At 36.8% G+C, this 26622-nt stretch overlaps 1 protein-coding gene across 3 annotated transcripts in view; it reads right to left on the reverse strand.

The window, feature by feature from the left end:
• LOC143256199 (rap guanine nucleotide exchange factor 2-like) overlaps nt 1-26622 on the reverse strand; it is a 99928-nt gene that overhangs the window by 64185 nt on the left and 9121 nt on the right. The gene's annotated exons all lie outside the window — the stretch shown is intronic.

The raw sequence follows: 26622 nt of genomic DNA on the forward strand, positions 1-26622 counted from the left end.
CATATAAAAAAAAAACTAAGCAAAGTATGTACTCTTTCTATATCATATTTCAGTTTAAAATTACTATAATAATCTAATTTATTTAATAATTAATGTAAACGTCTTGACGAACAGTGTAAAATTTCGTAAAATAAGGTCATTAAAACTGAATATAACAGATGTATCTAAAGGAGCGTCGAGAAAAGACAATATCCATTAAACATCGAAAATCGATAAATGTTCACTGAAAAACGGGTACATAGAAAAATAAACCTTGTTCGTCTTTAGCTCTGCCAAGAATTTGTCCATAGCAACTTGGCGATAAAAACGTCTTTAATAATTCAACTGTCGCGCCATAAAAGGAAACAAGGGGTTTCCATTCTGGGCAATGACGTAAATGCTTGTATCCAATAACAATATTTCAAGTTAACTTCAGAAAAAACTCGTTCTTTACACAACCATCCAACCATTATATAAAATATACCGCTTACAAACCGTTCGCAAACCTAGCGGAATTTAGATGCAATACTTAAACTTACTGCGTCAAATTGTATTAACAGACACAATGCATTCCTGATGCCATGCTGTCTCCATGACAACGTGTGGTAGCTCTATTGTTTCAGGAACATCAGTCTCGATTATTAAAATTCAGTTATCAATGTTTTCAAGTAAGTATTGTTCGAAACATCTTCTATAGGTACGACACCAAAATTTGAATTGCATCACGTACTAACAAATTAGATAATTAATACGAGAACAGACACAAACTATATACAGTTCGTTACACAAAACTAGGTTTAATTTGTTTTGAATTTCGCGCAAAGCTACACGAGGACTGTCTGCGCTGTGCCTCAAATTTAACAGTGAAAACTATAGGGAAGACAGCTAGTTATCACTATTGAAACCTCGGATAGAATAAAATGACGTTTTTCGTGTATTTTCTTTGAAAGGTTAAACCTGTTGTTTGATTTTAGATCAGAGCGACGTTGGGGTATCTGATGTGTCCACTGCGAGGATTCCAACCCTGGATGTTAGCACTGTAAGTCCGTAAAATAACTGCTGTCTCTCTGGGAAACCATTTTTTTTGGATGAACAAGCTGCTATAGAACACAAGTAGCGATAAAGTAAGAGAACGAGAGTATACAATGTCTGGTATGGAAGAAGGAAGTCCATAGACAAAACTGTACGGGCAGTATTTCACTGTATCAGATTTTGTTGGACCTGGATGTATCAGATACACCTCCGACTTCTTTCTCACTCTTAACTCTTTTATTTTTATCACTACCAAGAAACTAGCTAGCTGCTCAAAAAACCCGCCAGAACTGATAAACTGTTCCCCACAGAGTTACCCACATGACCATTCCAATGAATAGATGCAAATCAGAGCTCCAAATCCCTGCTTCTACATCAACGCCGGTAAAATCCACGAGATTTGGGGTTACCTACAGAAAGTGCACTACTGACCCCTTTATTAAAGAACGTATAGGTTAACACGCCAGTAATTATTTTGGAAATACTTTAGTTGAGAGCCAAATTTCTTAACTGTAAAAGTTTCTCAACAGAAACAACAACAAGATTAAAGAAACTTGCAACACTTTCATTATTTATAAAAAGCCGATTACAGATGTATTATCGGCTGGAACTGATGTACATTCAGTTTCTTCATCTTTCTCATGAAAACATCCAGTGATTTGAGCCGCATGTCACCAAGTCATCAACTTGAAAGTCTTTCTTCGTTATGACAAGATACATTCAACTTCATTGCAATAATGTACATTTTACCGAAGGTCTCCATAACGATACTATACGGTTTTTCAACTGGATCGAAGGTATTGTTTCTTTGTTTTTGAATTTCGCGTAAAGCTACACGAGGGCTATCTGCACTAGCCTTCCCTAATTTAGCAGTGTAAGACTAAAGGGAAGGCAGCTAGTTATCACCACCCACCGCCAACTTTTGGGCTACTCTTTTACCAACAAATAGTGGGATTGAACATCACATTATAACGCGCCCACAGCTGAAAGGGCCACCGAAGGTATTCATAACAATCCTACATGGTTCTTAAACTGTACCGAAGATATCCGTAACGAGAGTATATAGTTCTACAAATGGCCCTTTATTGGTTTCGCATTTATAGTAACACCATAATATATGAAATGTAAAATAAAGGATGAGAAACATGTTTGAAAAAGTTACGGTAACACCTCATTAATATTATTAAAATGTAGAGGTCGCTAGAGGTAAATATCGTCACTCTTGGATTGTGTTATAAACAAAATAATTTTATGTTTTATATTTAGTCTGTATACAGTTTCATTATCTCCGCGCGCGCGTGCGTGCGTGCGTTGCTTGCTCTAACTGCCAAACCAGTAAGGAACAAAAATTATGTTTGTAAGACTGTGATTGGTTAATATGTTTTCTTGCAATCAAAAAAACTCACAACCCTGGTTCGACCCATCCGTTCTCTGTACCTTCAGACAGTTAACACTATTATTACTGGGAAAATCGGGTGTGTTAATGGAGGAACCATTACCTTCTTCTGCACTGTTGAACAGTCATCCAGGCTTTACTTTCCACAAACAATTCACGTTTGATATTTCAACAAGAGTAGAGAAGTAACAACAGAACTGTAACACAAGTCTGCTGCCAACAGAGTTTTTATTTTTATCTAACTTCATAAAACCACCGAAACAAAGTGTGGTTTCTAGTTAAGAAAGATCCACACTGTCATGAGATTTTTGTCCAACAAATTAACTGGGTTTGAGTCTTCTGTGGAAACAAGACAAACTTATTGGTCTTCATCTTGGCAGTTTGCCAGAAGTAAACCAAAATGGAAGCTTATATATTTAATGTCATCTCAACTGAACAAAAAACATCGCCAAGAAAATAAAACCTTTTTTTTTTGTAATCTCTTTAAGACAGTTTATAAAAATTCGTGTTGTGTTTCATTTTTTCATGAGAAATCAAGACGATTAGAAGAGAGTTATAGCATAGGCCTGACGCTGACAATATTTGTTTGATATCTAACTTCTTAATAACAACCAAAATTAAGATACACACCATAATATTGTAAAAATCGTGGTAAAAAGTGATTTTGCCAAATATACTGATATATTCTAAATTGATATCAATTGAAAAGGGTTAAAGCTTTTGAAATCTTCTTCGTTTGTTGTTAAGTACAAACTGCACAATTAGCACTTTGCCCACCGATAGGATCGAACTCAAATTTTACGGACAAAGGTCGAAGCTTACCAATAACCCACCGAAGAACTGGCAGCAATCTAAAACTATACGTTAGTTTAACTTCAGAACTCGCAGCAATCTAAATTATACGTTAGTTTAACTTCAGACCTCGCAGCAATCTAAAACTATACGTTAGTTTAACTTTAGACCTCGCAGGAATCTAAAACTATACGTTAAACTTCAGAACTCGCAGCAATCTAAAACTATACGTTAAACTTGAGAATTTGCAGCAATCTAAAACTATACGTTAGTTTAATTTAGGAACTCACAGCAATCTAAAACTACACGTTAGTTTAACTTCAGAACTCGCAGCAATTTAAAGCTATACGTAAGTTTAACTTCAGAACTCGCAACAATCTAAAGCTATACGTTAGTTTAACTTCAGAACTGGCAACAATCTAAAACTATACGTTAGTTTAACTTCAGAACTCGCAACAATTTAAAACTAAACGTTAGTTTAACTTCAGAACTCGCATCAATCTAAATTATACGTTAGTTTAACTTCAGACCTCACAGCAATCTAAAACTATACGTTAGTTTAACATCAAAACTCGCATCAATCTAAATTATACGTTAGTTTAACTTCAGACCTCACAGCAATCTAAAACTATGCGTTAGTTTAACTTCAGACCTCGCAGCAATCTAAAACTATACGTTAGTTTAACTTTAGACCTCGCAGGAATCTAAAACTATACGTTAAACTTCAGAACTCGCAGCAATCTAAAACTATACGTTAGTTTAATTTAAGAACTCACAGCAATCTAAAACTACACGTTAGTTTAACTTCAGAACTCGCAGCAATTTAAAGCTATACGTAAGTTTAACTTCAGAACTCGCAACAATCTAAAGCTATACGTTAGTTTAACTTCAGAACTCGCAACAATCTAAAACTATACGTTAGTTTAACTTCAGAACTCGCAGCAATCTAAAACTATACGTTAGTTTAATTTAAGAACTCGCAGCAATCTAAAACTATACGTTAGTTTAACTTCAGAACTCGCAGCAATCTAAAAGTATACGTTAGTTTAACTTCAGAACTCGCAGCAATCTAAAACTATACGTTAGTTTAACTTCAGGACTCGCAGCAATCTAAAACTATACGTTAGTTTAACGTCAGAACTCGCATCAATCTAAAACTATACGTTAGTTTAACTTCAGGACTCGCAGCAATCTAAAACTATACGTTAGTTTAATTTAAGAACTCGCAGCAATCTAAAACTATACGTTACTTTAACTTAAAAAAAATTTAAAATGTGTTAAATCATCCCACTAACTATTAATACTATATTAGCATCTGCTAATTCAACATATTCAACATTAATATTGTAGTCAGTCCTGGTAATCTAAAATTCCGCCAATAAGAGCATCAGTTAGAGGAATTACATAAATCGACCCTGTTCTTCCTTTTCGAGTGTTTATATTGAATAAAGTCAACTACACCTTGGAAAAAAAAAAAAATCTTCTCGGATACAAAAATGATCGACAATCCGGTCCATTTTCATGATGAAAAGAGACAATTTTAATTTGATACAAACACGATCACACTTTACAGAATTAACATAAAAACGCGAATTTGCCCTACCTCCTCTTGATCCAGAATCCGGATCAATATTTAGATTCGGACCAAATTTGGGGAAGTCTGTCCCAAGCTGACTTCTCACCTTATACAAAGTTTTCTTGCACATCGGTCTGTTAGTTCTCGAGATACGCGAGACAACGGTAATAATCCTAAATAGTAATAATAATTCAATTAACCCCAATAATCCAAAATTCTCCCAATACTGCACTTAATTTCTCTGTTAATTATTGGAGTTTCTTATGTATGCTGACATTTAAACATTTTGTTTATCAGTTCTTTACACCAACTGTTGCAGCAGCATGAAACAATTCAACGTGATGTATACCCACCAGTGGTGGACGGTACGTAAACAAATTGGTAAGTTGAAGACTAACAGGGACACATGTACGAATACTTTTGATTTTGTTTGTTAATCACAAACCTACACATCTGCACGGGACACAGTAGATGGCTCAGTGTGTCTTCATTCTAAAACTAATCAACACAGTAATGGAAGAACAAATCTCCAAGTATCGACAAACATAACTAAATACTTTTACATGGCCCAAATTCAAAATATCTACCAATGTTTCTTATTGATGGGGAGGTAGACTAATAATTGCCATTTGAAGCCGAGAGATGGAGGGGGAGTGAAGGAAGGTTTTGCACGCACTGACCGATTTTATTCGTCTTCTGGGTGTCTTTGATAGGGAAGAAATGGTGATGAAATAGGACAGGCAGTTTTGGAGCGTTTTCGTTTTGCAATCACTTAAATAGTGAGGTTTCATCTTTTGAAAACAATAATAAATTAAATATTGTATAATGAATCACTAGAAATTGGTTTACAATGAATAGTGATTACGTTTCTTAATCTCCAAAGTGTATCGAATATGAACTTTCAAGCCACGAACTAAAATTAAAAATAAGATACAATCTGGTAACCAGTATAACTAATTAAATATATCATTCTCTTAGTGATACTTTCGGCCATAATCCCAATAATATTGTAACGGGTCGAGTCAGATTAGAAGAGTTAGGTTATTCCGGAACCCATACGTTTAGTTAACAACACAAAATAATGTCTCTAATAAAAATACATATACATTAAATATTGTAACAATTACTCTTAATGAAAGTAGGAGTAAAGGAAGAACTGGATGCATGTTACTTAAGGAACATATATTGATACTGTATATAGTTGTTAACTTCGTACAGATTTGACGTTCTTTGAAAAACTCAACATGAATATAGAGTCTGTACAACCCAATTTATAAACTGGTAAAAGTGTTGTTAGTTTGAAAGGTCTAAATTAATCAAGATTTGGTGTTGTTAAAAACGCACGTTCCGAAACTAACTGGTTAAAAAGGAGCACAATATGCACGTGCCTTGGATGTGATAGCTGAAACAGGAAAAATGTGATAAAACAAAAACGTGTTACCAGTATAGTTGTTGCCATAGCAACAAAGTAATCCCTGCATGTTGGGAGACACGTGGCGTCTAATGAAGATTTATTCGAACAGTTAACGTTTGAACCTTCATCAAGTTTCTAAGAATCAAACATGGGTTGAAATGAAAAGCCCTCGGAGAACAAAACTGTAAAATCTACAAAGTCACATGCCTTTAAAAAAACAAAAACCATACTATAATATTTCATTATTTAAATTATTTATAACAGTTACTGAACAATTTGTTCCTTACTCAGTATTTTCAGTAATGAATGTACTAGAAAGTAGAATTCTATTTTATTAAGACAAGCGTCTTCAATCTCCACAAGAACAAATCAAGTGATTACAAAGGTTGTAACAGTTCTTAGTGAACATTGTTACAGAGTTAAGGAAAACAAAATATTTTCACTATATAATATCACACATTTATAAAACAACTGTAAATTTTGGGAACACAAGAGACAAAACGATAAAATTTGATTTTATTTTTATTTTAAAAGTTTTATTTTTAGAGCTAAGTGCAAGAAACACCATCTTAAATGTTTACGTGTCATACATTTCGTATTTTAATGTTTAGCACCAATAAACACCATTGTTTACATGTCAAACATTGTTTTTGGTGTTTAGCACCAATAAACTCCACGTTACGTGTTTGTGTCAAACATGTTGTCTTTTACTGTTTAACACTAATTATGTAATTACTTCTACCAAAATACTTGTTAGAAACCTTCAAAATAACAATTAACAGTAACTATTTTTAAGACTTACATTCAGACCATGGTAAGTGCCTTTAGTCACTCTGTCTTGGGTCGTGAGGTGAACATCTTCATTGTCGACGGTGTTTGCGGCCATTACAATATATTCAATCTTATATATAAGCGTGTAAAACCTTTTCTCTAACATAGTTTTATCCAAGGGACCAACATTTAACATCTGTTTCTAACACTTATCAATGGTACACACGTTTTACTACGAAAAACTAATATAACATTTAAACTTTGAAGTGTAATTAACGAAATTCTTATTAGGCCTAAAATGTTCCAGATTTTAAATTCACAAGTGACATCTAGCGGACAAAATAGCAATATTTAGTTGAATGCTATAAAATTTGTTGCTGTCTTAATGCCTAGCTAGTGTATGTCTGCTCGTTGCTAAGCTAATGAACCGTCTACCTCTTAGATATTCATCAGAACTAAAGGAACTGTCTCTATGGATACTTCTAATAAATATATTAAACGGGCGACCCACAAAACATTAGCATTAGTTGTCATGCCTAACACATATATTCTATCATATTTAAGCACAGTATTTGTGCTACGTTTTCTTGAAGGCACTTTGTGTTACACCAAGATATCTTGGTCTGTTTGAAAAAAAAAAAGCAAAGTAATGACACAACTTTATATAATAAAATTACATGTACAGTAAAACAAAGTACAGTAATAGTATACATACTAGTATACAGAGTATGGGATAGATGTGGGTATTCACGGTATTTACGGCATGGTTTTAGGGGTGTAACCAACAAACTAAACAAAAAGAATAACACAACCCGTCGTAAAGAGAAAAGTAGCTAAAAGGTATTTATAACAATCTCTGAATCTAACAGAAACTAACCAAACATGCTAGAGCGTCAACTACAGTGTAGCACCCTCTCTCTTGACTCCAACGAACGTGGTAAGACGTAAACTATCAATACAACACCCCTTCTTCTATTCCCACCGAACGTTGTAAGGTGTAAACTATAATGTAGCACCCATTTTCTACGGGTTTAAACAATAAACCACAGCGGTCAGAGTTATGAAGACCCGAGAAAATCCTTAAAAATACTATTAAAGGTCAAACCCAAGAAAGAGATTTAGTTCATAAAACCTCCTGAAGTCGATAAGTAACGTGTTTTAAATGTCTTTAGGTGTGTAAACAGTTATATTAGCTGTCTAAATAAGTCACAATTAACCTGCAGCTCTCCGGATCGCGAACTCAAACCCACTCATAGAACATGTTCGCCCTTTCAGCTGTAGGGGCGTCATTAATGTACGATCAATCCTCTTTTCCTTGGTAAAGAACAGCACACGAGTCAGAGGTGTGCGGTGTTGATTACCTGCGTTCTCTCTGGTTTATCACAACTAGTTTATAAACAACCAATACAAATGAACCTCGAGCAATTTTACGATAAATTCGACAAAACAAACGAAGTAATTTTCAGCAACTTCTTCCAGGTTTACACCAACTGATGTGATAGGTGTCTTCTCAGTGAACAGCTTTGTGTCTTATTAACCTTAATTGAATAGAATGGTATTATTTCTTCTGGTGGCTACAATAGAATGATATTCGACGTGTGGCTTTAATAACGACAACCATTCAAAAAATGTGGTGTAGGCCTAGAGGTAATGAGTTTGTTAAACGTTTATATTTATTCAACACAACAAGAATGAAAATATTTCCCTGTTACTTATTTGTGGATGACGTCATAAGCTATTTGCTGTTAATCGCAAAGCTACCTAGGCTATCAACCCTTTGCCTACTGCGGGTATCAAAACCGGATTTTAAGCGTTATAAGCCTTCAAACTTAACGCTAAGCCACTGGAAATGGGAGAATACACCGGGATTTGAAATGCGAAATAAGAAATAACAAGAGAACACACAGAGAAGGAGAGAAAATGTTTACATATCCATGATTTATAACACATAGCTACCTCTCCTCCTTGTGAAATAAGAAATAACAAGAGAACACAGAGAGAAGGAGAGATAGTGTTTACATATCCATGATTTGTAACACATAGCTACCTCTCTCTCCTAAGATCCCTATCAACTTGAAGTCAAGCTACGATCGATCTCTGTAACTTAGTAATTCTACCCTTAATTGTCTTCCAGATTCGGAGAATTATTTAAAGATAGTGGTGATTACGTGAAAAGCCGCCTACTACCAGGAACCCAAGTTCTGTAAACGAACTTCATGTTCTAGTGTTGTCTGTCTGTCAGTCTGTGATTTCTGTTTTATGAATCATGTTTTACTTTGGTTAAAATGCAACGTTTCGACTATTTACTTACGTCATCATCAAGCTATGAGAAAATAATTTGTCGCACTATAAAACACAATATTGCAATCGAGCTCTAATCACGTGAAGCCAGAACAATAAAGTTAACCAATAGTATAATTGACTATTTATAAATAGTATGAAAAGGGACGAACAAATACAATTTAAACACTCTATTATATAATTATATAAAGTCATAGCGACTAATCAATTTCTTTAACTGCTGATGAAGGGTAAAAGGAATGTGTGTGTGTTTTCAGTAAGCAAAATCACTGAGGGGGATGGAACCCCTGATTTTAGACTAAGGAATGCCTCCCAGTTTTAAGTTCCAACTTTTAGTTCATATTTCCATCATCTCTTGACGTATTTAAGATCTAATTACAGTTTTGGCCTAGGAAGGTCAAACCTTACGACACCTCAAGGCACTCGACTCCTAATCCGAGGATCGCGGGTTCGAATCCCCGTCACACTAAACATGCTCGCCCTTTCAGCCGTAGAGGCGTTATAATGTGACGGTCAATCCCACTATTCGTTGATAAAAGAGTAGCCTAACAGTTGGCAGTGAGTGGTGATAACTAGCCGCCTTCCTTCTAGTCTTGCACTGCGAAATTAGGAACGGCTAGCGCAGATAGCCCTCGTGTAGCTTTGCGCGAAAATGCAAAACAAACCTAATAAGATAATTTTATATTAAGTATTATTAAAATAACTGAAACAAGTTTTCTCTCTTTGTTAATGTTTAACGGTGTAAAGTTACATAATAGTTCTTTGTCCATTTTCTGTTCAGAAACAATAGAAACCATGGTCGATTACCAGGGTCTTTTTGAGCTCTAAACAAAAACATCAAAACACTTCGTTGACCATTTATTATATAAAACATTCAAACACTGTAAAAAACAACAACAAAGCATTGTTTCTCCAAACTTCTAGATAATATTATGTGTTATTATTTTGTCTATCTTTTCCAAAAAAGTAAAAAACATAAAACGAACAATGCGAAACTGACAGACTCAGATAGAGGATACGAGAAGTTTGTGGTTTTACACGTAATTACCATTGAGAGCTTGTGATTCAGCATGTAATTAACATTGGAAATTTGTGGTTTAATATGTAATTAACATTTTTCATCGGGATTTCTTTTAGTAACTAATTATATTTGTAATAAGTTTACTCCAGAGAATCTTACAAATAAACACAGTACCTTGTTGGGCGTTCTTTCGGTACAACATGAGATACGTAAAACCAAACAAAGATGGACAACAAATTTATCAGTTATGGGTTAAACACATAGCACCGGCTTGCATCTTGTACGAAACAGACAACCTCCACATAACACCGGCTTACATCTGGTACGAAATAAACAACCTCTATATAACACTGGCTTACACTGGGCACAAAAACTTCACATAAGACTGAACTGAATCCGGTAATCCTGGCTTAAATTTCATAGAAAAACCTCCCGTGATAGTGGCTTACATCTGACACTACTCCAACCCCTTAACATTGACTTACATTTGGTACAAAACACTTCTCACTTCAGCTACAACTGTCACTTGCAATTATTTGAAGATTAGCTGGCTGGATGCGAGCAAAGAAAAAAATATGAAACAAATAACAGTCAAAATTAAAGACGGTTTTTTAACTCAAGTAGATAAAGTTTCTCTCTATAATCACCAATCAATATATAGCTCACCAATCAATATATAGCTTAATCACCAATCAATACATGGCGTACAAGTTGTTTCTACGACGTTTCCCTCTTAACCTCATGACATTTTACCTAAGACCAATAACTGTTTGATTTGTAGCTGTTCGACATAAGTTGGTCACTTTCATCTGGTTGCCAGTTCCAGTCTCGTTTCGCATCACGCTAGTGTATATTTCAGCAAGATACTAAACCCTAATTGTCCTAGACCACACAAGTGGATACTAGCTGTTTGTTCGGGTTAACATGAGATGGACTGGTATCCCATCCAAGAAAGATGTGTTACAAGCCTCATATGCTTATGCCATTTAAGCCACAGTTTTGTACCTAATCCAAAGTGCCATCTGACTTTTATATGAAATCTTTCATTGAACAAACCCTGTCCCATATCGCTACTCTGTTCGCTTCATAGTTTCTTATATTGTTTTCTCTATCGTATGCAAGTACACACGTACAAAGATAGCCGTGCATGCGACATAAAACAGGTTTTTATTTGATGAATAAATAAAATACATAATCTAATTTTCCTATGCGTACACACACACAGTTATTTACAAAGATAATAACTACTTCATAACTATTCTTGCAGCCATCAACAGTTAATAACTTTGGTCAACATCTATTCTATACTGAGAGTCCCTTTCTTAAACAAAGAAAGACCACCATGAGTAACTCTTTAGACAAGGTCCACTGAGGTCACTTTCTTAAATAAAAACCCCTTCGGTCACCCCTTTTTCCCCTCCATACCTCGTTTACACGTGCATTTAGAAATCTGTCTTTGAACACACGAGATTATTTGTTGGAAATACCAGCGACTTCTGAGATTTCCAGACGAAGAAAGGATTTTCCTTGTATCACGTAACTTGTGCTGTTTCATTTATACAAAAGAAAACGATAAAAAACAAGTTATGTGATAAAAATATAGAATACTATGATATTTATACAGATTCTAGTGTAAAACACCTTCTGAAGCGATAAGTAAATCCACAGTATAAACTCTGAATGATTCGAGTTCTCGTTACGACATCATATTTGTTACGATCAGTAAACTGCCGGATTCACCAAACAATAAAAGAAACCGCTCAAGTTTACCATCATTGTAACTAAACAAAATACAGCATATCCATAGAAAATACTTATGTTAAACAAATAACAAAACAAACATTAAAAAATGTAAAATAAAAGAAAGCTGTTCCTAACTGAACAAAACACCCCTACTCTGAACCAACATCTCAGGGTACCGATATACCTGTACTGTAAAAACATTGTTGTACGTCTATAAACAACTTTTAACGTTGTCGAAACGTTGTACGTTTAAAGTAACGTTTTCTTATCCATTCAACCCGTATGATGAAAGAAATGTAATTTCTGTATTTAACCACCTTACCAGAAGTGCAATCTTCAAATTGTTTGTTTGTTTTTGAATTTCGCGCAAAGCTACACGAGGGCTAACTGTGCTAACCGTCCCTAATTTAGGAGTGTAAGACTACAGGGAAGGCAGCTAGTCATCACCACCCACCGCCAACTCTTGGGCTACTCTTTTACCAACGAATATTGGAATTGATTGTCACATTATAACGTCCCCACGACTGAAAGAGCGAGCACGTTTGGTGTAACTGGGATTCGAACCCGCGACCCTCAGATTACGGGTCGAGTGCCTTAACCACCTGGCCATCTTGAGCCCTTCTTCAAACTCGACATCTTTGGTTGAAAATGTATCCGTTCTAAAAACGTACACGATAATCACTTAACACATCTCAAATGTTCTTTTTCAGCACGGCGAGGAATCAAACCCCGGGTTGCAGAGATGGAGGTAATAAAAATGAACTCTATCTTGAATATCACGGTAGAAAAACACAAAGTTGGTAAATCGTCAATAAAACTAGAAAAATACAAGATAAAGAATGAATACCAGTAAGGGAAGAATTTAATCAGGGAAGAATTTTACAGTTAAATAATAATAGACTGAACAAAAGAGTGAATTTTTATTACCTCAAGAAACAAAGGTGAGATTATCACAAATGGAACGTCAACCGACAGCACTACTTTCAAAGACAAAAACATAAATAAATAAGACAACGAAAGTTTTTCCCAGAGGGCGTGAAAATACTATTTAACAAATGTTCTCGTGCTAATACAAAATGGCTATCGGTTGTTTGTATTAAAGCACAAAACTACATAACGAGCTACCTGTGATCTGCCCAACACAGATGTCGACACCCGGTTTCTAACATAACGAGACCGCAGACATATTGCTATGCCACTGAGAGGCATAGATACTGGAGTGGGCTTCATATAAACTGTTTCAAATATATGGCTACCGTAATAGGGTCCGTAGTAACTGTGCCAAATACAAGATGGCTACCGGAGTAGTCTTCATAGTAACTGTTTCAAATAGTGTATCCATATACTTACCACTGACAAAAGTTAAACAAGCAGGAAATATTCTAATGAATGTTAAACAGCCAGAAAAATGTTTCGTCTGGAGTGTCTTTTTTGTTTGTTGTTGTTTGTTTGCTTCGGGCCACTAGCATCTTACTCACACTTCAGAACCTTTTACTGTATAAGTTGACTACCCTTCCCATTAAAATACAAATTACTATTTTGTTTGTTTTGTTGTAGTTCGCGCAAATCTACTCGAGTGCTATCTGCGGTAGCCGTTCCTAAATAAAAAGTGATATACTATAGAGAGAGAAGCTAGTCACTACACACCGCCAAGTCATGAACTACTTTTTATTTATGAAAGGTAAGATTGACCGTCACATTTAAACGCTCCTACAACTGAAAGGACCAGGCCGTTTAGCGTAGGGGTTCAAACCTTCGATCTGTAGATTTCGAGTTAAGGCCTTCCCAATCAAATCGTCAAGACCCATTATTAACGTCTGACACCGAGTTTTGTTGAATTTTAAATTTCTGTCGACATGAGTAAAAGCGTTCCTTTTCAGTTTTCATTGACGTATCACTGGTCTGCTGAAATAACGTGTAAAAAAGGCTTAGCAAAAATTTAATTAGAACTTACAAAATAGTGTAGATTATGAAAGTGCAGGTGATAACAGTGTTGTATATTGTAATGCTAATAACTTCTTGGTCAGATTTCTAGTAATAAATAATATTAAAAGTAATAACATCAGATATTGTCATGGTACCAGTGTAATGATCAAACTTCTAGTAATAATACTATTATAAACTTAAGGACAATGAAAGTTCCAGATACTGTGATCTTCAAAGTGTCCTGTTTCTAAAATCTTACTTCATAAAATTGAAATAGCTTCCATTACTGTTACAAGATATCCGGTTACTGGTTTCGGGTTAAAACAAGTTTTATTTTGCAAATAACTAAATGAAGACTTTCCCGAATCCTTGGTGGATTTCTTTTAATTTTTTATCAGGAAATCGCAGCTACAATAAATCATAAAACTTGGCAAACATATTTTACACACATGGCGGAGCTTGGTACAAAGAAGACATTTGATGCACCGCCCTCGTGGACAATAAAAACTGGAGAATAAGAAATGAAAGAGGTGGTGGTGTTTGATACGCATGGTGAGATGTGACCGAAAGGCACGTGGCTTTACCAATATCTTTCAAACCATATACTTAAAATTACCCAAAGCGTTCATAGCCCTGAAACCTGAAAACCATCTCACAATAGTGGGCGACGTATAAAGTTTCCTGTACGTATTTTAAGTGGATCTGTTGACGTGAAACAGTAAATGTTAAAGATACAAAGTATAATGAGGCCAACCATTGAACTGATAACATAGGAAGAGTGGATTTCTTTCTTTTCTAGTGGGATAATTGTAAAAGTTTACGGATTTAAAACGATAAAATCCGGGGTTCAATTCCCCGCGGTAAACACAGAAGATAAAGTTAGCCCAAAGTGGCTTTGCTCTAAACCACAAACAAGAACGTCTTTCCTAGGACATGAATATTTTAAACAAATTCTACGCAAGAATCATCACAGTTCTTCTGAACGGTTAACGGTTGATGTAAAACTTACAAATCTCCAGCATATCACTTTCTATCAACATTATTACCTACAATCTACGTCCGGTGCCTTGGCTTCTCTACAGAACTACAGTCTACCTGAAGTCTCGCGCCTTGGCTTCTCTACAGAACTACAGTCTACCTGAAGTCTCGCGCCTTGGCTTCTCCACAGAACTACAGTCTACCTGAAGTCTCCCGCCTTGGCTTCTCTACAGAACTACAGTCTACCTGAAGTCTCGCGCCTTGGCTTCTCTACAGAACTACAGTCTACCTGAAGTCTCGCACCTTGGCTTCTCTACAGAACTACAGTCTACCTGAAGTCTGGCACCTTGGCTTCTCTTGTCTCTTGGACCAAAGTATGGATACAGTCTCATACCGGACTTAATGATCATGTAAGAAGTTCACCAACTGTGAAGAAGTCTCTTGGACCAAAGTGTGGACACAGTCTCATACCGGACTTAATGATCATGTAAGAAGTTCACCAACTGTGAAGAAGTCTCTTGGACCAAAGTGTGGACACAGTCTCATCCGGACTTAATGATCATGTAAGAAGTTCACCAACTGTGAAGAAGTCTCTTGGACCAAAGTGTGGACACAGTCTCATACCGGACTTAATGATCATGTAAGAAGTTCACCAACTGTGAAGAAGTCTCTTGGACCAAAGTGTGGACACAGTCTCATTCCGGACTTAATGATCATGTAAGAAGTTCACCAACTGATTGTTGGGGAAGAATGTGAGGATATACATTTATTGGTACACGTTTTACCAGTTGCTAAGTTACGTCTCAATATTGTTCTACTACTATAAGCAATCATTGCAACTGTCAAAAGGCTGAAATATATGTAGCTGGGGTAACGCCCACCAAGCTCTCTCTCCTCACATGATGATGGACAACATCATAGTTATTTAGTTGGGGTTACGCCCACCGAGCTCTCTCTCCTCACATGATGATGGACAACATCATAGCTATGTAGTTGGGGTTACGCCCACCGAGCTCTCTCTCCTCACATGATGATGGAAAACATCATAGTTATGTAGTTGGGGTAACATCTCTCTCCTCACATGATGATGGACAACATCATAGTTATGTAGTTGGGGTAACGCCCACCAAGCTCTCTCTCCTCACATGATGATGGACAACATCATAGTTATGTAGTTGGGGTAACGCCCACCAAGCTCTCTCTCCTCACATGATGATGGACAACATCATAGTTATGTAGTTGGGGTAACGCTGAAAAGATGATGGACATGGAAGTCAACTCAGAGTTTAGGTGATTTGTTTGTTTGTTTGTTTTTTTAATTTCGCGCAAAGCTACTCCAGGACTATCTGCGCTAGCCGTCCCTAATTTAACAGTGTATGACTAGAGGGAAGGTAGCTAGTCATCACCATCCACCGCCAACTCTTGGACTACTTTATTTTAACCAACAACTAGTGGGATTGACCGTAACATTATAACTTCTCAACGGCTGAATTTGTTTGTTTGTTTTTGAATTTCGCACAAAGCTACTCGAGGGCTATCTGTGCTAGCCGTCCCTAATTTAGCAGTGTAAGACTAGAGGGAAGCCAGCTAGTCATCACCACCCACCAACAACTCTTGGGCTACTCTTTTACCAACGAATAATGGGATTGACCGTAACATTATAACGCCCCCACGGCTGAAAGGGCGAGCATTTCTGGTGTGACAGGGATTCGTACCCACGACCCTCAAGTTACGAGTCGGGTGCCTTAACCACCTGGCCATGCAGACTCGAAGTTCTGCTTGTGGATAAACGTTGCACATAATAATACTTTAAGCTATTTATTTATTTGCCAAGCAGGTTCATCGATGTGGTGGTTATTAATTTTGTTGTTAAATCATTTCTGTTTAAACAACTCTTTATTTATTTTCTTTAAATAATCCAGTATTTCTAGTATGTTTATTGGCTACACACCAAACTTCTCAGCAGATTTCCTTTTAAATTTCTGTGGTTGTAAATTCATTGTTACATGTGAAGTATAAACTAAACCGTTTGTCAAGAACATTCAAGAATTCAGCGAACGTGAATGTTGTTTTAGCATTTAGATATTGTTTAGACAAGTCTTACAATTCACGTTAGGGGCACAGACATAACACAATGTAGGCTTAGAGTTCAATGGTACAAAGATAATTGAAAACATTTAAAATTCAAGTTAACGGTAAAGTAATAATATAAATTAAACTATGTAGTGAAAACAGGTTGAAAAGAAGACATGACTGTGATCAGTTTTTGTTGTTGTTTTTTTCTTTCAAGAATCGTGACGGTCACGACTTAAGAGCTAGTCTAAAGATGTGGTGGGGGAAATGTAGTTCAACAAATAATTCCTTGCAGAAACAGCTGGCTATCAAAGTCTGAACAAGTGCTTTAATGGGTAATAGTTACACATAATGAATATAAAAACTGAAAATATTAATATTCTGAATATGCGATAAAGGATTCTGTGAAATCATTTAAAACAAATTACACGAAGATTTTAGATTTCGTTCAAGAACTCGTGAAATTAAAATAGTATTTTTGTAATTTATCACCACCAAGTTCATGACACTTGACTTGCAAGCTGTAAGGATCATGGATTCGAATCCACTCCCCAAACATACTCGTCCCATAACAGTTAACCCAATTATTAGGTGGTAAAAAAGAAGTAACCCAAAAGTTGGAGGTGAATGGTATTGACTAGCTGCCGTCTCTCTGGTCTGTCAATTCGCAATTAAGGACAACCAATGCAAATAACTTGGTGCAAAATTCAAGAAACAAATAAACGACACTCGAGCCTTCGAGATTCCAGGGCCAGAAACAAAGCAGTTATGTCGGAAATCGATTACCACGTGCGATTGGACTGAGGTCACTTGACCACCGGTTCTAAGTCAATAACGTGACTTGTCAGGTATAGGTCATGTTAAAATTAATGCACCTGAATATTTCGAGCCCTTACATTATACAGGTAAGAGTACCTCTTCGAAAACGTAGAAAATTAAGTTTTCAACATCCTAAGACGTATGGTGGTCACGTCGGTAAGACACTGAATTACAGTTGACTGTGAGAGTGTATGTGTGTGTGTTGCTTTTCCTGCACACTGGGAGTTGTGGTAATAGACTAGACATCCGGTCTTTTGTGGAAATGAAACTAGAACCGATTATCTGTAGTTCAGAACGTAAAAGGGAATTGAATGACGCAGAGGGCGTAGCCATCGCCTAAAGAACTCTAAGCTGCATGCTTGGGTTCAACTTTTTTTTTTTCTTACTCTCAGTCAGGGGTGCAGAGAGAGGGCTGCGAAAAGGTGGGGGAGAGAATAGTTTCCTCTACTTAATCCACCTCTGGTACCAGTGATCGACTTCTCTCTTGGTTAGGCCCGGCATGGCCTAGCGCGTAAAGGCCTGCGCTTCGTAATCTGAGGGTCGCGGGTTCGCGCCCGAGTCGCGCCAAACATGCTCGGGGGCGTTATAATGTGACGGTCAACCCCACTATTCGTTGGTAAAAGAGTAGCCCAAGAGTTGGCGGTGGGTGGTGATTACTAGCTGCCTTCCCTCTAGTCTTACACTGCTAAATTAGGGACGGCTAGCACAGATAGCCCTCGAGTAGCTTTGTGCGAAATTCCAAACAACAACAACAACAACTCTCTTGGTTAATAGTAACTATCTTCCAATCTCTAGTGATCGACTTCTCTCTTGGTTAATAGTAACTATCTTCCAATCTCTAGTGATCGACTTCTCTCTTGGTTAATAGTAACTATCTTAACTTCCAATCTCCAGTGATCGTCTTCTCTCTTGGTTAATAGTAATTATCTTAACTTCTAATCTCCAGTGATCGACTTCTCTCTTGATTAATAGTAATTATCTTAACTTCCAATCTCCAGTGATCGACTTCTCTCTTGGTTAATAGTAATTATCTTAACTTCCAATCTCCAGTGATCGAATTCTCTCTTGGTTATTAGTAATTATCTTAACTTCCAATCTCCGGTGATCGACTTCTCTCTTGGTTAATAGTAATTATCTTAACTTCCAATCTCCAGTGATCGACTTCTCTCTTGGTTAATAGTAATTATCTTAACTTCCAATCTCCAGTGATCGACTTCTCTCTTGGTTAATAGTAATTATCTTAACTTCCAATCTCCAGTGATCGACTTCTCTATTAGTTAATAGTAATTATCTTAACTTCCAATCTCCAGTGATCGTCTTCTCTCTTGGTTAATAGTAATTAACTTCCAATCTCCAGTGATCGACTTCTCTCTTGGTTATTAGTAATTATCTTAACTTCCAATCTCCAGTGATCGTCTTCTCTCTTGGTTAATAGTAATTATCTTAACTTCCAATCTCCAGTGATCGACTTCTCTCTTGGTTATTAGTAATTATCTTAACTTCCAATCTTCATACTTGACTTGTTCTTGTCGTATCCCCGCCCATTCACACAAACAAACAGTTGTTGACCAAACTACGTAAACTTAAAGTGCGGTAGTTCTTACGTTTACACGACATCACGTTACACGCGCTGATATTAATTAACAATGATAAATAACCAATTTCCCACCTTCGTCATTTACAAGTCGAACGAACCGTTACATTAACACCGATATTAGACGTGCAAAAAATATCACAACTACGTTGGTAAAACAGTACATTTTTTATGGATGGGGGGTACCGTTGCAAATTTGAGTTGCAATAGTATATTTTTGTTTAACAAAGATTTTGACGAATTTGAAAAACCCTGGAGTATATTGGTATACACATGATGTAGCTAAGTTTGGGTTGCATTCGGGCATTACTGAGTGTCTGTCTGTATGTGACCGTCATAACTCCACGAGAACCCTAACCAAGTAACATGAAATTTTCCACTCATACTATGTGGTCTCCGAGGGTGTACACATGGATATTATTGCTTATCCGCGGGAAAGTGCGAATGCACATCTATTTAACGAAGCAAGCTGGGGTATCTTACATCACAACTTCCAATATATAGAAAAGCCAGTGCGTTTTTGGTAACAATGCTTTCCAAGAACGATTTCAACGGCCTGTTGTTTACCAACAAAATTATATAGGTGAATAGGTTATGTTTTACGCTAAAATGGGTTCAGAATACACACCCTCCCAACCTAATAGCCCGAGCGAAGCCTAGTACTTTCGCTAGTATATACGTTAAAGGTTCAGTCGTGAACATTCCTCTATACATTAGGGATATAGTCTAGACGGAGTTACACTTGGACATTCCTCTATACGTTAGGGATATATTCTAGATGGAGACACACTTGGACATTCCTCTATGTTAGACGTCAAATCAAGGAAAGTAAGGTAACTCTAAACAAACATAATTCTGTCAGACACAGATTTATCCAAGTTTGGATACGGTTGGAACGGTTATACAATAAAAAGGAAAAATATTAACATATTCCAAGTAACGTATTTGCGTACCAACAAAATATACGTTTTCCTTGTTGTTTTTTCAAGAGTACGTACCACATATGCACATTTTAAGGAGAGAGACGAAATACGTATTAATTAACAGCACTCTCAGTTCGTGGCCGTATATTCACCAGTACTCCTCTCTGTAGAGACAAGCATTTCAACACAGTTTAATCTGTAATAAAGTATGGACAATCCCATAGTTACACTAGTATCTTCTGTAGTGATGTTTGTATTTAAGCACAAAGCTACATAGCGAGCTATCTGGTCTCTGCCCAGCACGGGATAACCGAGCACGTAATATATATTTCATTGTTTACTTTGCACGTGTCTACACACCTCTACAACTTCATACATTCAGATAGTTCACCTTGCCGACGAAAGGATACAAAACTCTACTGGGCCGTCAGTTACTACACTAACAGAGGAACGACATTATATTATAATTGTGTGTGTGTGTATGTATGTGACATCATGCTTGTTTGCATCCTCCAGACCAAACTCATTGCCAGTGACATATGTTCTGCTTTCTTGGATGAAGGAATATAGAGAACAGTTACTAGAACAGCGAATTTTGTTTTATGTTTTTTTACGGTGCATTGAGTTTATAAATTCGAGAAAGAAAGACTCGCCCGTTTAATGGTGCCAAAATGAAGTATCCAACCAATGTTAGTTCTGTTGCATTTTCTTACAAATTACTACACTCTGACGTTTCGAGTTGCTAAAATAGAACGTTCTCGAATTGTGAGTGAAACGTCTCTAAATCAAAAACCAAACATAAAGGGTTGAACAAACAATGAAAACACACTTCCTAGTTTGTGTTCTAGGTGTTATAACAGAGAAGTGCCGAAGTGCCTCGGCGTGGCCAGATGGTTAATGCACTCGACTAGTAATCTGTGGGTCGCGGGTTCGAATCTCCGTCACATCAAACATGCTCGCTCTTTCAGTCGTGGGGGCGTTACAATATGACAGTCAATCCCATTATTCGTTGGTAAAAGAATAGCCCAAGAGTTGGCGGTGGGTGCTGATGACTATCTGCCTTCCCTCTTGTCTTACACTGTAAAATTAGGGTCGGCTAGCGCAGATAGCCCTCGAGTGTAGCTATGCGCGAAATTCAAACCAAACACAGAAGTACACCGTATGGCGTTTGTATCATACCTGTATAAACATTTCGTACACTTTGTAAAGAACCCATATTACATCATTTATTAAAACTTGTATCATACCTGATTTTATCAAAACTGACTAAATCTACGCTCAAATTAAATACAGAACAAATGACGAATAATAGTTTAGATTATTTTTTGGAAGTTTGCGTTAAAACTACCTTCTTAACACTTCCAAATTTATTAAGTATTACACAGGCGAAGGGATAAATGTCTGAATATTCTCTGAGAACTATAGTCAGAGAAAACAAAGTCCGATACCCCAAGTTAATATCTTCTTCACGTCTTGTGTAGAGTCACCAAGGTTTTCTTCCATATTGCAGTAATTGAATATATTCATACACTCTAATAAGTAGTTCCATATTGCTATTTCACTTTTATATCGAAAACAGACAACAGTACAAGACTTCATGTCGTCATTTTCCACCAATAACTTTATTGCTTCGGCGCGTTATAGACCAGAAACATCAAACATTTCAGTTTATACTAGTTAGTATAAAGTGAATATTGAAACACAGAAGGCTCTGGTTTGTTTCAATGTCACAGACAGCGTTGTTTTATTACGTGTTGTTTTTTTATTCACTTCACCACTAGTTTTGTCAGACTACAGGGCGTATCTAAAGATGCGTGTCTGTGTATTAATATAAGACAGATTTCCTCCATTTTGAAACTACTGTTTCAATGCCACACACAAAATCGTGTCCTGCTCGTGCTATCCAAAACTTCATTTACTGGGTTATCCCAAACTTGTCACAAAACAGTGTTTACAGTGTCCAGGCCCTGTACGAACAGAGCTGTGTGTCCTCTATATGTTTATTTCACACGATAACCAGGTTTTTATCTATCAACAACAACATGTCTACATGTAATAAAGCAACAAACTGAACCAAGGTCACGTCACCTTTCACGTCCAAATTCAGCCTAAAAGTAGGGGACACACCACTCCGCTTAGAGAGAGGGGAGACTACAACAACAACAAAAACGCTGTCCCTACAATTCCGACCTTGAATAAAGGACACAGAAAAAAAAACGGCAAACTTCAAACTATTTTATAATATGTAAAGTTTCCATCACAGTAATATTTATTCTACATATATTAAACACTTCAGTGCAACATTAGCGGATGTGGACAGATCTTTATCATTTAACACAGCTCTCATTAGTTTTAATTACATCATTAATGGTGCAAACGTTGGTAGTTTACGTTGACCTTACCGTTCAGTTCACGTTGACCTCACCGTTTAACCGATGGACAACAGATTCATCCCAAACGTTAAAAATCACGTGATTTTTAACTTCATAAACTTTAGTTGATTTTTGTTTATTGTAAAATAATATTCGACAGTTTATTATACAGAACCGGTCCCTAATTAAAGAGGTGTTTTTGATTATACTAATAACACAAGCTCAGCGTCTCGAGTGGCCTCAACCCCCCTCATTACTTTTCGTTAAATTCGATTTAACGTACGATCAATTTCCCATTAATTAAAACGTGTTTAATATAACAAAGTAGCCCAATACACCGGGGGAACCGGCATGGCCAAGCGTGTTAAGACGTGTGACTCGTAATCCGAGGGGCGCGGGTTCGAATACCAGTAGCCACAAACATGCTCGTTCTTTCAGCCGTGGGGGCGTTATAATGTTACGGCCAATCCCACTATTCTTTGGTAAAAGAGTAGCCCAAGAGTTGGCGGTGGGTGGTAATGACTAGCTGCCTTCCCTCTAGTCTTACACTGCTAAATTAGGGACGGCTAGCACAGATAGCCCTCGAGTAGCTTTGTGCGAAATTCAAGACACACAAACACACAGTACAGCTGTAGGTGATAGTTTGGTGACAGACTTCTTACAATGGTCGTAGTTTGTAGACACTTTATTCTAGCCATGTTTAGGATATCTTACTCCCAACAGTTTAGGGGCGAATTTCCCAACTTTAATCTATCCAAAGTTATCCTTTAGGTTTAGTTTATTACGAGTTATGACAAGGTTCAAACTTGTACAGCTACTTTTAACAGTTTTCGTGTGCTTTGAATTCACTCCCATAGTGAAATGTTTATTACTGTCTTATAACCGACATGGTAATGTTTTTTTATTATTAAACAAACCCTTTAGGGTATTCACGTCATAAAGACAGACGCTTTAGGGTATCAGTTATGAAGACAGATGACGTAACAAAAGCAATTTTTTTATCAGTTCGACCTGATTCACACAAAACAAAATGGACGAGATTCAGTTAGGTTACATTTGAGGGTGTAAGACACTAAGGCTAATGAACAATCATATCTTATACAGCAAATATATCGCACTCGTGAAGTATCCACTGTGAATTAATACGACCTTAGAAGCTGTTGCCATGGAGATTTGTTCGATTAGAAGAGAATTTTGCATTCTTCGTAGAGTTATGTAGTTTACTGAAGGTGTCTAGTCTTGAAAAGTGAATTTTAACGGGATTTTGTTTTTTACGGTTGCACTATATGAAAAATAACTATTTCCGTCTCTCTGATCTCAGTTTGGTTTGAAATTCTTACAAAGCTACACGAAGATTGTCTGCGCTATCCATCTCTAATTTGGCAGTATAGGACAAACGGTAAGGCAGCTAGTTACCACAGTCCTCCATAATCTCTTAGGCAACTGTAACCAAGAGATAGTGGGATTGATCATCGTATCATAATGGTCCCACGACTGAAAGGAATGTTGCATTAGATCTTGCGACCCGAATATTGAAAATCAAGGCCCCAATCACATGGTCAAATTCCCATGAGAAAAAATAATAAAAAAAACTTTGAAATATTTGGTTCTTACAAATAATTTCGTTTAAGTTTTAAAATTATCCAATTTTGTGATATTCGCAAACATTCTCTCGAACTTGTATAATTCGGTATGAACTGACAACCAACTTCATATGATATATATACTTTAAGTAAGATAGGCTTACGACGGTTTTATTGTCTCCAAATGTTACATGTTATATAGTAATTCCTGTACGCTGAATCTGAAAATTATATATTTTTCTTCGTTACATACACATTGTTCACAAATCGTCATATGTAAATCACTCTCTTTGAAATCGGGTTACATTTTCTTATATTTAAAATGTTGACAACCATTGGCTATAGATTTCTCTAGAACAATCGCGACGCATGTCTTATAGATCGTTCTAGCTCGGTTTACTCTGAATTTTTCACAAAGCTATACGAAGGCTATCTGCGCTAACCGTCCCTAATTTAGCAGTGTAAGACGAGAGGGAAGGCAGCTAGTCATCACCACCCACCGCCAACTCTTGGGCTACTCTTTTACCAACAAAGAGTGGGATTGATCGTCACATTATAATGCCATTGTGACAGGGATTCGAACCCGCAGCGCTCAGATTACGAGTGGAGTGCCTTAACATACTGGCCATGCCGGGCGGCTCAATCGTTCTGGAAACCAAACATAACAAGGATAGTAATAAACAGAAATATTCGTTGTGATAAACGAAATAATAATTTGACCTAAGCGGGAGTTTTCTTTTCTTCCCTATTTGTAGGGACCCGGCATGGCCAAGCGCCTAAGGCGTGCGACTCGAAATCTGAGGGTCGCGGGTTCGCGCCCGCGTCGCGCTGAACATGCTCGCCCTCCCAGCCGCGGGGGCGTATAATATGACGGTCAATCCCACTATTCGTTGGTAAAAGAGTAGCCCAAGAGTTAGCGGTGGGTGGTGATGACTAGCTGCCTTCCCTCTAGTCTTACACTGCTAAATTAGGGACGGCTAGCACAGATAGCCCTCGAGTAGCTTTGTGCGAAATTTCAAAACAAACAATCAAACAAACCCTATTTGTACATAAAAAAAAATTTGGTGATAGAAAAAAAGAAAATCCGTTACCAAAGAGCTATTAAGAAGTTTATAGTCACAAGACTGTGTAATTACGGCAGCGTAATTTGCACAAAATTTAAATTATTTGATCCACGGCTTCCTAGGTCCACAAAGTAGGCACGCTGACGCATTATATGAGTTGAGACATAGGCCTAAATCTATGTACAACTTTCAACTTAAAATATTACGTTATTAGTCAAATTTCGTAATTTGTCATTCTTAAAATGGATGGAAATCACGGAAGTCAAAACAGTTAAAAACAAAAGTCTCTTTGCAGTACTTTCATTTCACTGCGACGAGCAGAGAACCGAAGAAAACTAGCAAATTGTAATGGAAGAACGATCCCTCAAAACAGAAACACGTGCTCGTAAACATAAAATCGTGACATAAGCTCACGGTGGACCAAAGGTCATGCTAATCTCCTTAAATGTTACTTGACCTACAACTTGTGTAGATCAAATCAAGGCCTGCTCCTTCTCCTACACGTGTTTCAAGTTAAGAAATTCAGGAAGAGTTTCTCATTTTAACATGTTTATAAGTTATTAGTTCAACATTAGCAAAGGTGTTTTTTTTTTAATCTTTTACCTTAATAAAATGGAATTTATTATAAAGGCTTAAATAAATTCACAAACTAATATAGTAAATAATAAATATCATTTATGAAAGTTCCTCGATTATCTATAACGAAAAGATAGTTGTACCATAGTTGGTGTTAATTATGTTTGAAACATTAGTAATGGCACAAAACAAACAACAATACAGTGATAACAATAAACGTCACGCGCTTCGTTACGATAAACAACAATGGGGTGTTTCAATATCATGTATGGGTTATTTAATATACAATCAAGTGAAAAATTATCTAACATTCATGTATAATCGATCTTACTAGGCCATACAAACTTTGATAATGTTTACCTCCTTTTTACCTGTTGTATTTATTAAAACAACTGACACAGGGTGCATGAATATTTATATCTGATGCTAACAGCGTGCATTTTGATGTCATGTTTCTTTGAAACTTCAAGAATGGGTTCCCAGTTAACATTTCTGATATAGATAATGCGATAGTGGGTTCCCAGTCAACAGTTCTTGTACACATCACGTGATAGTCTGTACACAATCAACACTTATTGTACAGATCACGTGATAGTTGGAACACAGTCAACAGTTCTTGTATACCCAATTAAGCCTATTACTCCAAAATTTGGGACGGTTAACGCAGTTTACAGGGTGTAGCTTTAATT

The sequence above is a fragment of the Tachypleus tridentatus genome, chromosome 7, assembly GCF_004210375.1.
Source record: "Tachypleus tridentatus isolate NWPU-2018 chromosome 7, ASM421037v1, whole genome shotgun sequence".
Lineage (NCBI taxonomy): Eukaryota > Metazoa > Arthropoda > Merostomata > Xiphosura > Limulidae > Tachypleus > Tachypleus tridentatus.